We start from the raw sequence: 11,450 nt of genomic DNA on the forward strand, positions 1-11,450 counted from the left end.
CCTTGGCGTGGTTGTTGGGCTTGCATGCTCTGAGGAAGGTGAGAGCTATGCCAGAGGTCCAACCATACTGGACAGGTCTCACCAGAGGAGCCAGACAAAGAGTGCCTCTCCCATCAACAATATGGTGAGACCTAACTTTAATAAATCTATACCGGATCAGTCGTCGCCTGGGTCAACAAGGACCGCGCCAGGTGCTGGAGTACCTGGACATCTGGTGGCAAGTGGGCAACAGGACTCAGGATCTTCAGTTGAGCAACCAGGGCTGGAGACAGCAAAGCTACTGGAAGAAACATCGCTTAACCGAAAAAAATATACGAAAAATGCCAACAAGGAAATAATGATCTGCTATTACAAGTCTAGTCCAACTAGGAGAGGTTATTTAAAAAGAATGTACCACATTTGGAAAGAGAAGCATCCAGACACAGAAATAACAGAACAAAGGCTAGCCGACCAGAGAAGATTCATAATAAGAAATAAAGTCTTCACAGAAGTTGAGCTGGAAGAACTGCAAAGAGCAACACAGGCTCAAGATATGGAAGAAGAATTACCACCAACTGAAAAAGTTGCTCAGGTGCAGGTGGAGGAGGTGTTGGAAATAGAGGATGCCACTGTTGCTGAACTGTTTCAAAATCAAAACCAGGCAACCTCCCCTTTGCCTTCACTTCAAAAACCCAAATGCCATTTAACAGAAAAGCAACAAGAACTAAAGCAAAAAATAACTGAGCACATGAACGAAACAACCACCAAGGTTCAACTTCCAGCTCTAAAAACAGTTGCCAAAAAACAACTTGCTCAGGTATTAAAAGATGTCAATGCTGCACTTGCAGAAATAACAACCAATAATTTGCAAGAAACAAACCAACTAATGTACAGTGCAGCAATAATAACAACACAAGAGCTCGGATATAAGATCAATGGACCTGTAAAAAAAGAAAGTAGTATATCACCTAAATGGAAGATTAGATTAGAAAATAAAATCGCCAGGCTTAGATCAGATGCTAGTAAATTGAAAGATATGAAAGACAAGAAGCTGAAGAATGAAAACACTAAACAGTATCTGATCCAAAAATACCACTTAGATTCAAGGAAAATGAGAGAAGTCCTGGAAATAATAAAGCAGCAAATAACAGCAGTGTCAAAAGAAGATTAGCAGATATGAAGCCAGAACTACACAACACAGGCAGAATCTCCAATTCCAGTCGAATCAGAGACGTTTCTACCAAAGCATAGAAGGAGAAACTGCAAGAAACATAGGAACACCAAATAAAGAAGAAACAGTGCAGTTCTGGGGGAAATTATGGGACAATCCAATAGATTATAATAAAAAAGCAGGCTGGATGAAAGAAGTCAAAAAATGTAACCAACAAATGCAAGATCTAATAATAACACCAGAATTAATAAGTGAAAGAGCAAAGAAAATTAAAAATTGGACTGCTCCAGGCGATGATGAACTGCATGGCTTTTGGCTTAAACACTTAACAAGCCTTCATAAACAACTATCAAAACAGTTCAATCACATTTTGCAAGGAGGTGATATTGAACAATGGCTAACAACTGGGGAAACTCATCTCATCATGAAAGACCCAGCAAAAGGTGCAGTTCCAAGAAATTATAGACCGATAACCTGTCTGCCAACCATGTTCAAATAATTAACTGGAATAATAGCAGATGAAGTGATGCAACACTTATTAACTAACAAACAGCTTCCAGTTGAACAGAAAGGAAATTGCCCGAACACCAGAGGCACAAAAGACCAGCTGCTGATTGACAAAATGATTTTAGAAAATTGCAAGAGAAGAAAAACCAATCTAAGTGTTGCATGGATTGACTACAAGAAAGCCTTTGATTCATTGCCTCACACATGTATACTAAAATGTTTAGAAACAACTGGTGTCAGCAAAAACATTCAGATATTTATTTTAAAAAGCAATGAGCATGTGGAGTACACAGTTAACAATCAATGGTGAGACACTTGGACAGGTTAGCATTAGAAGAGGCATTTTCTAAGGGGACTCACTATCCCCTCTGTTGTTTGTAATCACCATGACCCCACTTTCACAAATACTCAACAAAACAGGCCTCGGATACCAAACATCTAAAACATCCAGTAAAATCAACCATCTGCTGTACATGGACGATCTGAAGTTGTATGGAAAGTCCCAGTCAGAAATCGAATCACTGCTAAACACTGTCCGTATGTTCAGTAGCGATATAGCAATGGAGTTTGGACTAGACAAGTGTGCTGCATTAATAATGAACAGAGGGGAAATAAGAAAAACAGAAGGAATAGAACTGCCCAATGGAAGCAACATCAAGAACCTGGAAGAGAAAGAACATTACAAATACGTGGGCATTCTCCAGGCTGATAACATCGCGCGCACACTGAAGTTAAAAGAAAAATTGGAAGTGAATACATCAGGAGAGTTAGAAAAATCCTCAAGTCCAAACTCAATGGCGGGAACACCATACAAGCCATAAACACCTGGGCTATACCTGTTATCAGATACACTGCAGGAATAATAGACTGGACACAGGCAGAGCTAGAGACGCTAGATCGTAAAACCAGGAAAATCATGACCATCAATCATGCTCTGCACCCCCGCAGTGATGTCGATAGGCTATATCTCCCTTGCAGCTCAGTTGGAAGAGAAATGCTGCAAGTCCATCAAACACTAGAGGAGGAGAAAAGAGGCCTTGAAGACTATATCAAGGACAGTGAAGAAGATGCACTTCAAATGGTCAATGATGAGAAACTATTCAACACCAATGAAAGAAAGCAGGCCTACAAGAAAGAACAAGTCAAGAACTGAGCAGAAAAATGGAAAAAGAAGGCACTGCATGTTCAATATTTGCACAATATAAGTGGAAAATCAGACTTCAGCAAGACCTGGCAATGGCTTAAGAATCCCCCTCCCCTTGCCTCGTGCAAGTGGGAGGGTGTTTGTCCCAGCCCGGGATTCACAAGCCCAAGAAGAAGCCTGATTGGTTGGCTGGCTCGTGGTGGGCGGGGCTTGCTGAGAGGCCGAGCGTTTCTCCGCTCTGGCCTCTCAGTCGGCTGTTTGTTTCCGATTAGGAAGGAGCTCAGTCCGGGAGCTCCTTCCTCGAAGGCCTTAGTTGGGGGGGTGCGCCCGACAAGCGGGCGAGGCGGCATTCGGCGGCGTTCCGTCGAGGGGGCCATAGTGTCAGCGGTGGCCCCGCTGGTAGGGGGGTACTCCCGGGACTGCTCCCGGCTGGGTTGCAGCTGCAGCAGCAGCGTCTTTGGGCCTCTTCAGCGCGGCGTCGGCACTCGGCTTCCTGGGCGTGGTTCTCCTTCTGGGCGTTTGCCCTTTTGGTTTGTGGGGTATTTGGGGGGTTTCCATCAGCCTGGGTGGCTGGGCAGCGGCCCCTTTTCCGTTCCCTGGAGCACTACTTTTGATGCCAACATTCTTTTATTTGTTTGGTGGGTAGCAGGTGGGTGTTTGTGCTCATCGGTGCCCTGGTGGGCCTGGCCTGGTTGAGAGTCAAAAGGCCTTTTCAAGCCTTCTCCTTGGGTGGGGGGCTCTGGTGCTTTCCTGGATAGGATTGAGTATTGTTTTTGATTCAGGACAAGGGCTTGGCTTTTGTTCTATATCCTTGCTACCTTCATTCTGTGTGTGGTTGGCGCTTTTTTTTTTTTTTTTCTCCAACCCCTTTTGGAATCCCACTATTTGGAGGCAGTATGCCGGGGAAGGCCAAGGGCAAGAAAGGGGGGCGCCCTGTTAAGCAGCCCAAGAGGCCTGCTCCCCCGCAGTCCTCCTCGGAGGAGGAGGATGAGGAGATGACTCTGATACGGGGGTTAATTAATAGGATGGAAGCTTTAGAGAAAGCAAAAGCAGCCCCCTCCGACAAAGGTGCGGGTCCTTCAGGTGTGGGGGGGTGCCTCCTCCTAAGGTCCCTCGGAGGACCAGGGGTTCTGTGAAAAGCCAGCTGCTAACTTCTCTCTCTAGTAGGCTGGCTGCGCTGGAAGAAGGGCTGAACCCTGCTGGACCGGGCCCTTCTGCTCCTGCGTTACCGCTTCCTGAACCTGAGTCTCCAGTTCCGGAGTCGCCTTCACCATTGCTACCTCCGCCTGCGGCACCAGTTGTTCAGCCTCCAGTGGATACGGCTACTCCTTTGGCCCAGGGTGAGCCTGCAGCACCTACACCGCCCGGCGTCACCGGCCAGTGGCTTTGTCCCTGGACGATGCCTGCCATGGGTGGATGGGGCCCAGCTTCTTACTGGCCCCCATATACACAACCTTGGGTGGCGGGTTCCCTGCCGGTTTTTCCTGGAGTTATTGCAGGCTTACAAGGCGCTGCGGAGCAGGTCTGGTTGGGCAACCGGCCCTCCAGCGGGTCGCTCCCACTCCCGGGGGTGGCCTCCTCTGCTGGATCTGCCACGGGGGTGCAGGCGGGTTATTATCCGATGGGGATTCTGCCGTCACCTCAGCATGCGCCCTATGGTAGCATGGGCCTCCCGTTAGGGGATCACTTACTCCCTTCTACAAAAGAAAAAATCCTTAAAGGTGAATATGTGGACATTTTTAGCTTGTTGTTCAGGGAACCTGAGGTTAAGCATAAAGAGGGGGAATCTTGTAAGGAGCACGAAGCCACCAAGAGAAAGCCGGTCGAAAAGACTTGGAATAATTGGCTTTCTGGCTTCACGATTTATATGGGGGTTATTGTCCAAGCCCAGCCCGCAAGGGGCCCTGCCCTGTTAAAATACATGGATATAATTCACAGGGCGGTCTCCGACTTTGCTGGATCTTCCTGGGTACGGTACGATGAGAGTTTTAGAATGAGGGCTGCCCTTGACCCCACATTGCCCTGGGATGCTCCGTTGCAGGAGTTGTGGCTGGTTACTATGTCTCCAGCCCGGCCCATAGAGGGAGATAGGTCTGACAGTGGGCATTTGCTTTCTAAACCATCGGGGGGTTTGCCCTCAGGGAGTCCTGGGCAACAGTGGGTTCAACCCCACCTTGTTTGCTGGGAGTTTAACTCCAATGGCAAGTGCTCCCGTTCCCCTTGTCGGTTTAAGCATGCCTGCGGGGTCTGTGGGGCGAGGCACCCCAGTTCCTCCTGCCCCAGGGCCAAGTTTGGGGGTTCCGGGGCTAAGTATAGGCAGGGGAGCAGTAAAAAGGGTGGCCCTCCTCCACCCGCTCCGAATAAAGGGTCCTAGCCCTATCAAGGTGAAGGTGCTTGAGCAGCTGTTGCTGGACTATCCTGACCAGTCAGCAGCTTCTTATTTGTTATGTGGCTTCCGGGATGGTTTCAGAATTCCCTCTTCGGCCCGGAGGGGATTAGGCAGTTCTCGCAATCTGAGATCAGTGGTTGGTAAGGAGGAAGTCGTTGTTAGGAAAATTGGTAAGGAGGTGGCTGCGGGCAGGGTGATGGGGCCTTTTGCCAGTCTCCCCTTCCCCAGCCTTAGGGTCTCCCCATTAGGGGTGGTCCCTAAAAAGGTTCCTGGTGAATTTAGGTTGATTCACCACCTTTCTCATCCCAGGGGGTCCTCAGTAAATGATGGCATCCCTGATAGCTTATGCTCTGTACGTTATACCTCATTTGATGAGGCCGTGGAAGTGGTCAGGGGTAGGGGCCCCGGGGCCCTTTTGGCGAAGTGTGATATTGAATCCGCCTTTCGCCTGTTGCCGGTACATCCAAATGACTTCGAGCTGCTGGGCTTTGCATTTGCTGGCCAATTTTATTTTGATAGGGCTTTGCCTATGGGCTGCTCGATTTCCTGCGCAGCATTCGAAACATTCAGCTCCTTTTTGGAGTGGGCAGTTAGGCGCCAGGCGGGTCTTCCCTACACGGCTCATTTTTTAGATGATTTTCTTTTTACAGGCAGGGGGAATTCGAGGGAGTGCCACCATTTACTTCGCTCCTTCATGGAGCTAACAGACCGGCTAGGTGTCCCTTTGGCACGGGATAAGACGGAGGGGCCGGTCACGTGCCTCGCCTTTTTGGGGATTGAGTTGGACACTGTTGCCGGTTGCTCCAGGCTGCCTCAGGCCAAGCTGCGGGTTTTATTGGACATGGTTAGGTCCCTTGGTCGCGCCCGTAAGGTCTCCCTTAGGGATCTCCAGGTTGTTTTGGGTCACCTCAATTTTGCCTGCAAAGTGGTGGCTCCGGGCCGGGCCTTTTTGCGCCGGTTATGCGACCTGACTGTGGGCGTTAGGGCTCCCCATCACAGAGTACGAATTACGGAGGGTGCCCGGGCCGACCTGGCTCTTTGGGAAGCATTTCTCACTGATTTTAATGGGGTGTCTTTCTGGCGGGATGTTAGACTTCTGGAAACCGACCTGCAGGTCCACTCTGACGCTGCAGGTGGAATAGGTTTCGGGGTTTATTTCAGGGGACGTTGGTGTTCCGCCAGGTGGCCCGAGGACTGGTTCAGGCAGGGGGTTTCCCGGGACCTGACTTTCCTAGAGCTCTTTCCAATTGTGGTGGCCGTGCATATTTGGTCCGCTGAGTTTGCCAACTCCTCAGTTGTGTTTTGGTGTGACAATCTGGCAGTTGTTCAGATTGTCAATAGTCAGACTTCCCAGTCCCCGAGGGTCATGGTTTTGGTTAGGGCATTGGTATTGCAGTGTCTGCGGGCTAACATCCTTTTCCGGTCCCGCCATGTTCCGGGTATCCGGAATGACATAGCTGACGCTTTGTCTCGTTTTCAGTTAAACAGGTTCAGAGCGTTAGCGCCCGAGGCCGCCCTTCACCCGGAACCCATGCCAGCTTTTCTGTGGGAACTTGGCAGGCGGAGGCACAGCGGGCCATAGCGGCATCTCTGGCGCCTAGCACCAGAGTGAGCTACACAGCCAAGCTTGAGGCTTTCTCTCTTTTTCGAAAGACTGAAGGTTTGGCGGAGGTGTGGCCGGTCCCTGTAGAGCAACTTCAGCAGTTTTTGGTCTTCCTCCGCAGGGCGGGGCGTGCGGTATCCACTTTGGGGGGCTATCTTGCCGCGTTAGCTTTTGAAGCCCAGGTTCGTGGGGTTGGTGATTCCTCCTCCGACCCGCGGGTGCGGCGCATGTTGGAGGGTTGGGCTAGGGGGGAGCCGAGGACTAGGGACCCCAGACGCCCTTTTACTCTGGAGTTGGTGGCTTCAACGCTGGGCCACCTAGTGGGGTGCTGCTCTGGCCCATGGGAGGTGTCGCTGTTTAGGGCTGCACTGTTGGTTGCCTTTTTTGGGGCCTTCCGTCCAGGGGAGTTGCTTCCCCGCAGCGGGTCTTCCCCCAGGGACCGCTGCTTGCAATATTCTGATTTATCGTTCGGTGACGGGGAGGTGCGTTTGCTCCTTCGTCGCTCCAAGACGGATCAGAGGGGCAGAGGCCAGACGGTTCGCCTCGCGGCGGCCGGGAATATCAATGTATGCCCCGTGGTGGCCCTGAGGCAGTACGCTGGGCTGGGCCCCTTTTCGGGGGGATGTCTTTTTACCCACAGCAATCAGACTCCTCTGACGCAGTATCAATTCTTGGCGGTGGTGAGGAAGGCTCTGTTGGCCGCGGGGGTTGCGCTCCAGGGGCTTACTCTACATTCATTTCGTATTGGTGCGGCCACCACCGCTACACGTATGGGGCTTCAGGAGGTCGAAGTTCAGAGGATTGGACGTTGGAGGTCCGTGGCGGTCAGGCGTTATGTGCGCTGACAGCGGACAGGTGTGGGCTCTACTGACCTGTTGCTTTCTTTTGGCAGGTGCTGGCGGGGCGGCGGTCCCGGTCCGAGTCCTGATGTGTGGCCATTCGTTGGTCTTCTGGGCTTTCAAGCGGGCCAGCACCACCCGCTGGGGATCCCAGTTGGGTTTAGGAAGCAAGGCTTCAGTTTATTGGTTGGGCATGAGGGGCATGCTCTGGAATCAGTTGCTTCCAGCATTGAGGGAGCATTTAGATAGGTTTCCCATTCCCGACATCCTGGTTCTTCATTTAGGGGAGAATGATTTGGGCCGGCGGCCTGGCCTCGCCATCCTTCAGCAAGCCTCCTCGGATTTGTCTATTTTGCGCAGCTGGATGCCTGGCGTGCGCATAATATGGGTTAATTGGCTCCAGCGCAGGGTGTGGCGGGGTGCTCATTCTTGCCTTAGCTTGGAAAAGGCACGCAGGAAGATTTCAGCCGCAATAGGTAAAGTGGTTTTGGCAGCCGGGGGGTCTGTGGTGCGGCAGCCAGATATAGCTGCTCGCTTTCCCGAGTTATTCCGCCCTGACGGGGTCCACCTGTCTGAGAAAGGTTGTGATTTGTATCTGCATAATATCCGGGAAGTGCTTGCTGAAGGTTTGGAGGGGGTGGGGCAGGAAGGTCAAGCGAGGGCTAACCTTCCTGGGTGGCGGTAACAGTGCGGGCTGTGGGTAAGGAGGTCTAGATTTCGGTGAGCACCCTTGGACATTTTAAGGTGGATTGGTCAATTGCTTCCTTGTGGCCTGTGCGGCACGGGAAGAATTACATTGCCAAGAAACCTGCTTCAGGACTTCACCTACCTTTGGGCTGTGCGGTCCGGGGAGGTAAAGATCTGAAGCTGTCCAGATCCCCTCTTCTAAAAGGGGTGGTTGGCTTTGAAGGAATTGGGCGGGAGCTACCTGCCTCTTTCCTGAGCCAGGGTGTGTCGCCCTTGCAGGCGATGGGTAGGACGTTTTGAATCCTAGCCCACGCCTAGGTGCCCGCACTGTTTTTATGTTGGTGATTAATCACCTTGTTTCCAGTCCGCCACAAATGTTGTTATATTAATAAAGCGTGGCCCGTTTCTCCCATTAAAAAATGTCTCTGTGTCTTCTTGGGCTGGGGTCTGGGTACAATGGCAACTTGAAGAAAGAAACAGAGGGTTTAATACTGGCTGCGCAAGAACAGGCACTAAGAACAAATGCAATAAGAGCAAAAGTTGAAAAATCTACCACAAACAGCAAGTGCCGCCTTTGTAAAGAAGCAGATGAAACCGTGGACCACCTAATCAGCTGTTGTAAAAAGATCGCACAGACTGACTACAAACAAAGGCACGACAAAGTAGCAGAGATGATACACTGGAACATCTGCAAAAAATACAAGCTACCTGTAGCCAAACATTGGTGGGACCATAAAATTGAAAAAGTTGAAGAAAATGAAGTTGTAAAAATATTATGGGACTTGCGATTACAAACAGACAAACATCTGCCACACAATACACCAGATATAACTGTAGTTGAGAAGAAAGAAAAACAAGTCAAAATAATCGACATAGCAATACCAGGGGATAGCAGAATAGAAGAAAAAGAAATAGAAAAAATCACCAAATACAAAGATCTACAAATTGAAATTGAAAGGCTGTGGCAGAAAAAGACCCAAATAATCCCAGTGGTCATTGGCACCCTGGGTGCAGTTCCAAAAGACCTTGAAGAGCACCTCAATACCATAGAGGCCACAGAAATCTTCATCAACCAGTTACAAAAAGCAGCTTTACTGGGAACAGCCGATATTCTGCGACGATATCTATAACAATTGACAATAAAATTCAGCCATCCCAGGTCCTTGGGAAGGACTCGATGTCTGGATAAAACAAACCAGTCAATAACATCTGTCTGACTGTGTAAACAAGAAAATAATAATAAAAATAGAAAAATTGGAAGTGAATACATCAGGAGAAATCGAATCACTGCTAAACACTGTCCGTATATTCAGTAGCAATATAGCAATGGAGTTTGGACTAGACAAGTGTGCTGCATTAATAATGAACAGAGGGAAAATAACAAAAACAGAAGGAATAGAACAGAAGGAATAGATAACAGGTATAGCCCAGGTGTTTATGGCTTGTATGGTGTTCCCGCCATTGAGTTTGGACTTGAGTTTGGACTTTCTAACTCTCCTGATGTATTCACTTCCAATTTTTCTTTTAACTTCAGTGTGTGCGCGATGTTATCAGCCTGGAGAATGCCCACGTATTTGTAATGTTCTTTCTCTTCCAGGTTCTTGATCTTGCTTTCATTGGGCAGTTCTATTCCTTCTGTTTTTCTTATTTCCCCTCTGTTCATTATTAATGCAGCACACTTGTCTAGTCCAAACTCCATTGCTATATCGCTACTGAATATACGGATGGTGTTTAGCAGTGATTTGATTTCTGACTGGGACTTTCCATACAACTTCAGAGCGTCCATGTACAGCAGATGGTTGATTTTGCTGGATGTTTTAGATGTTTGGTATCCGAGGCCTGTTTTGTTGAGTATTTGTGAAAGTGGGGTCATGGTGATTACAAACAACAGAGGGGATAGTGAGTCCCCTTGGAAAATGCCTCTTCTAATGCTAACTTGTCCAAGTGTCTCACCATTGATTGTTAACTGTGTATTCCACATGCTCATTGCTTTTTAAAATAAATATCTGAATGTTTTTGCTGACACCAGTTGTTTCTAAACATTTTAGTATCCATGTGTGAGGCAATGAATCAAAGGCTTTCTTGTAGTCAATCCATACAACACTTAGTCAATCCATGCAACACTTCTTAGTGGTTGTTGTTGTTGTTGTTGTTGTTGTTATTGTTATTGTTGTTGTTGTTGTTGTTGTTGTTGTTATTATTATTATTAATACACCAGATATAACTGTAGTTGAGAAGAAAGAAAAACAAGTGAAAATAATTGACATAGCAATACCAGGGGATAGCAGAATAGAAGAAAAAGAAATAGAAAAAATCACCAAATACAAAGATCTACAAATTGAAATTGAAAGGCTGTGGCAGAAAAAGACCCAAATAATCCCAGTGGTCATTGGCGCCCTGGGTGCAGTTCCAAAAGACCTTGAAGAGCACCTCAACACCATCGGGGCCACAGAAATCACCATCAGCCAATTACAAAAAGCAGCCTTACTGGGAACAGCCTATATTCTGCGACGATATCTATAACAACAGCAACAACATTGGGGACCCAAGCTTGGGAATCTCTGCTGTAAGGCATCTGAATGTCATAAACAATGACATCCAGCAAAGCAAATGATAGCTGAGGGGGGTGGTTTCAACTAAGAAAAGATCCAGGAGGGAGGTTAACACACTCTCCCCAGTGCCATGGTTGCAGTCTGAATCGGGGCCTGTTCAGCTGCCCTTAAAAAAAAAAAAAAAATAGACCATAGGAAGCTCAGCTGCCTTCTACTGAGTCAGGCCATTGGTCCATCTAACTCAGCCTTGTCTACACAGACCTCAACCCTGTCCTGGATATGCCAGGGAGGGAACTAGCAACCTTCTGCATGCAAGCATGCAGGTGCTCTTCCCAGAGTGGCTTCATTCCCTAAGGGGAATACCTTACAGTGCTCACATGTAGTATCCCATGCAAATGCAAACCAGGGCAGACCCTGTTTAGCAAAGGGGACAATTCATGCTTTTCTACCACAGTCCTCCCATATTTATTTATTTATCATATTTTTATACCACCTGATATGGCAACATCTCAAGGCAACATGATGCAATATGTGCATCTCATATGGCAACAAAGAAGACCTAACCAAGGATCTGTCGCC

The sequence above is a fragment of the Hemicordylus capensis genome, chromosome 3 (assembly GCF_027244095.1).
Source record: "Hemicordylus capensis ecotype Gifberg chromosome 3, rHemCap1.1.pri, whole genome shotgun sequence".
Lineage (NCBI taxonomy): Eukaryota > Metazoa > Chordata > Lepidosauria > Squamata > Cordylidae > Hemicordylus > Hemicordylus capensis.